The sequence below is a fragment of the Pinus tabuliformis genome, chromosome 2_2, assembly GCF_031772625.1.
Source record: "Pinus tabuliformis cultivar Carrire ecotype Pingquan chromosome 2_2, CPIR1, whole genome shotgun sequence".
NCBI lineage: Eukaryota > Viridiplantae > Streptophyta > Pinopsida > Pinales > Pinaceae > Pinus > Pinus tabuliformis.
The window spans coordinates 767,087,490-767,091,871 of NC_142300.1; positions in this window are offsets into that span (position 1 = coordinate 767,087,490).

The following is a 4,382-nucleotide window of genomic DNA, read 5'->3' on the forward strand; positions in this document are numbered from 1 at the left end:
TCAACCTCGTTAAAATAATGAAACAATAGCTCGTGCAATTCGAGCGCAATAACAGTAATGTCAACCTTCACTCCATTTTCAATGGACTGAAGCTTGGGGGGCATGTACCTCGAATTGAGACACCATGCTGGGGGGCATGCCCATTCCTTTATTTTCAAGCATAGTTTTTCGTTTCAAGCTTGTGTAAACATGAAACCGAATCCAAGCAAAGTTCTCCATGGTTCAAGCTTGTGTAAAAATGAACCCATACCCGATTTACATCTCGTGATTGCCATTTTTATCCGCTGAATTCTGCTAGATGAGCCTTGGTTGTTTCTTTCCATCGCCACCAGCTCTTTGGCCGATCATATGCTTTCACTTGGTTGTTTATCCTTTCCTGAGGAACCGCAGCGATGAGTGGTTTTATTAGCCAGCCTCTTGACCATTATATGTTTTGAGCAGTTCCACCATTACTGGAACCAGTTGCTACCCGTTATACCACTCGCTCCTCTAGGACGAGTCTCCTTTCAACTCTTTTCTGACTCGTAAAATATGAAAAGATTGCCGAGTATTTTTCCCTTTTTGACTCGTTAAAGAGAATAAAAATGGAGGTCTACTTTTAGCTCTTTTCCGACTGTTTAAAGATGAAAAGATTGCCGAGTTCCCTCTTGACTCGTTAAAACGGAAATGAGAGGCGGTCGTCTTTAAACTCTTTTCCGACCGTGTAAAAAGCCAAAAGATTGTCCGGCCCTTGTCATTTTAGGCTCGTTAATGGTTATGAAACGACGTGATATCGATCGCTTTTTTACTTTTTCAGGTTGATGTCACTACATATGAAAAGTACTCCTCGATCGTAATGATCAGGCGGTTCTTTCGAGCATTGTTTTATACTTTTTCGGGCTCGAGAGACACAAAATGTACCTCGTCCTGCGCCATTGCACCGGGGGCATGCGCATTTCCAGCAAGCAGAGTCCTTCCTGGTTCAAGCTTGTGTCCCGAGGATAGTTTTGATCCTGTGTCAACCTCGTTAAAATAATGAAACAAGAGCTCGTGCAATTCGAGCGCAATAACAGTAATGTCAACCTTCACTCCATTTTCAATGGACTGAAGCTTGGGGGGCATGTACCTCGAATTGAGACACCATGCTGGGGGGCATGCCCGTTCCTTTATTTTCAAGCATAGTTTTTCGTTTCAAGCTTGTGTAAACATGAAACCGAATCCAAGCAAAGTTCTCCATGGTTCAAGCTTGTGTAAAAATGAACCCATACCCGATTTACATCTCGTGATTGCCATTTTTATCCGTTGAATTCTGCTAGATGAGCCTTGGTTGTTTCTTTCCATCGCCACCATCTCTTTGGCCGATCATATGCTTTCACTTGGTTGTTTATCCTTTCCTGAGGAACCGCAGCGATGAGTGGTTTTATTAGCCAGCCTCTTGACCATTATATGTTTTGAGCAGTTCCACCATTACCGGAACCAGTTGCTACCCGTTATACCACTCGTTCCTCTAGGACGAGTCTCCTTTAAGCTCTTTTCTGACTCGTAAAATATGAAAAGATTGCCGAGTATTTTTCCCTTTTTGACTCGTTAAAGAGAATAAAAATGGAGGTCTACTTTTAGCTCTTTTCCGACCGTTTAAAGATGAAAAGATTGCCGAGTTTTCCCTCTTGACTCGTTAAACGTAAATAAGAGGCGGTCGTCTTTAAACTCTTTTCCAACCGTGTAAAAAGCAAAAAGATTGTCGGGCCCTTGTCATTTCAAGCTCGTTAATGGTTATGAAACGACGTGATATCGATCACTTTTTTACTTTTTCAGGTCGATGTCACTACATATGAAAAGTACTCCTCGATCGTAATGATCGGGCGGTTCTTTCGAGCATTGTTTTATACTTTTTTGGGCTCGAGAGACACAACTTTACGAAAAAGGACCCCCCTGGAGTTTTCTTTTCTGCTGTCTTTTCAAACTCTCTAAACATGAAAAGACACCGAGTTTTTCCTTTGTCAGACTCGTTAAAACTTAATGACATCGGATTCTGTCATCATGACACCTTCCAAGCATATGCTATCCCCGTCAAGCTTGTTAAAAATAACCGGGGTACTCGCCAGAAATGGTGGGGAAAATGGAACCGTAATAATTGTCGTGTCGGCAGTATGTCGCTCTTGAACATGGCACTTCTCTGCTTTCGTGTCTGGGTGGGGACATCTCATCTCGTTTTTCACTGGCCTCCGTGGGTTTGGGTGATCCCGTTTTGACCTCTCATCTGCTCATTGCCTCGTCGTCATGACCTCTGATCCGTTGATGTCAAATACTGCCAAGTCCACTATAGTGCCGCCGATATGTTCAAGAGAAGTTGACCTCTGCACAAATACAACCTCCCTCTGATACCTCGCATAATTTTGATTCACCACAACATCTTTCCTCTGTCTCGACTTCAGCTCATTATCCAGGAAGCTGATCTAGAGACTCCTTTCCGGTGCCTTGGAGCCTGCATGCCTCAATGGCAGGTTCTTCGTGTTCGACGAGAGGTTTTCATCATTGGCCTCCGATCGAATGATTCTACGGGTGTTCGACGCCAGCTCATTGATTCGCACGCCGTAGATTGTACCTATAGTACCTTGAGGGCCATTGTCATTATTGGTGGTACCTCTCGCGTCTGTTAATAGTTTTCATCATTGACTGGTAATCAGACGATGTTCATGCATGTTCGACTTCAACTCATGTATTCACATGCTTGAACTTGTACTCTGTTCGGGTCGAGATGGAGCGCAAGACCCTGGATTTTGTTTATTGGGATCCAGGTTGCGATTTGTGGATTATTATGATCATTACATGACTCATTCACTGGATGGCTGCGACCATGCCTGAGTCTATTTATCGATCCTCACTGGATGGCTGCGCCCATACCTTGGATCTAGATTATTATGTACTCTGTTATGGATGGCTGCGCCCATACCACATATATCATGTACTTGAGCTATCAGTTGTACTTCTTTACGCAGGTTCTCCGGCGGCCGTGTTTTCAGTTACGCATGTTCTTGTAAAGCACTTCACCCCTCTCTCTCTCTCGGGCCTCATGCTTTAGGGGGCATCTGTTACACAGCAATTTGTCACCGTCCCTGTTACCCCTCTCCCGTACACTGGAGGACTCATTTCGGGACCTGTGAGAAGTGACATGACCTGAAACCACTTGCATCATATTCCTCTAAGTATGAGCTTCATATGCCCTGAAGACATCTCCTGCAGAAAACCCATGAAAACAGCTCTTTTTTCATTAGCGCGGGTCCACAGTTTACTGCCCGCGCCAATGGGGGAAATCCTCTAAAGAGGGCGCGCTATTGGCGCTCTGTCCCAGAGTCGCAATCGCGCCAACCAACTTGGGTAAACTTTTTAACAAATCAACTTCCGAAAGTTCTCTCCAACTCATTCACCAACTGAAGCTATGTTAGGTGAGGATGGTTTGGCTTCGAATCTCCTTGAATGGGAAGTAGTTTGCCACCCTTCCATGGAAGTTTCCAAGTGATAATGCCAAATCCATGATTAATGTGATTGATCTTATCTTTTCCTCTTTCATCTATAAAAGCTTGTCTCCATGCCTTGAGCAAGCTAGTGGTAGTGCTGGTGCTGAAAGGAAGATATCAAGAGATCAAGAGATTAGAGTTGCAAGAGCTTTCCTTGTGTCCATAAGGCTTAACCTAAAATGAGGAGATCTTGTCACCAAAGAGAGAGAGAGGCTTTTTTCCCATCCCATCAAGCTTTGCAAGACTTGTGTAGCTGAGCACCCAGCCAAAGGAGGACTTGACGTCAGAACATGGGTTGTATTCTCCTTTGTTGATTATTAATAATAGATGACTACTATTATGATTCCATCTTCATTGACTTTGTAATGGTTAATGTTGTGTTACATCCTTTCTGACTGGTGTATAATTGCATTTATTAGATTTCACGCTTGCGTTTGTATTGTTCTTTGTGTGTGCAGGTATCCATTCACGGAGATCGTGGAGGATTGTGACCGGCCAAAGCAAAGGAGCGAGGGTGACGTCTCTTCTACGAACTATAGCGTTGGAATCCAAGTAGGTCTTCCTCACCTACCTTTAATTTGCAATTAGGAATTTGCATAGTAGCATTGTTTGATTGTTGCTAGACCCGGTCTGGGCTAGTAGGGATCGCCTCTATCGGTAGAGGGGATTTACCTCTCCAACAAGGACATATCAAGAAGAAAATGGTTCAAGTTGTGAAAGGTCACATCGATCATCAACAACAAGTTCTCCAACTTTCAAAGGATAACGCCACTTTGGTGTAGAATCGAATGAAACAACAGGTAGATCAACATCGCAGTGAAAAATGTTTTGATGTAGGTGATTGGGTATTTTTACGGCTACATATCAAGCAAGCTATTTATGGGA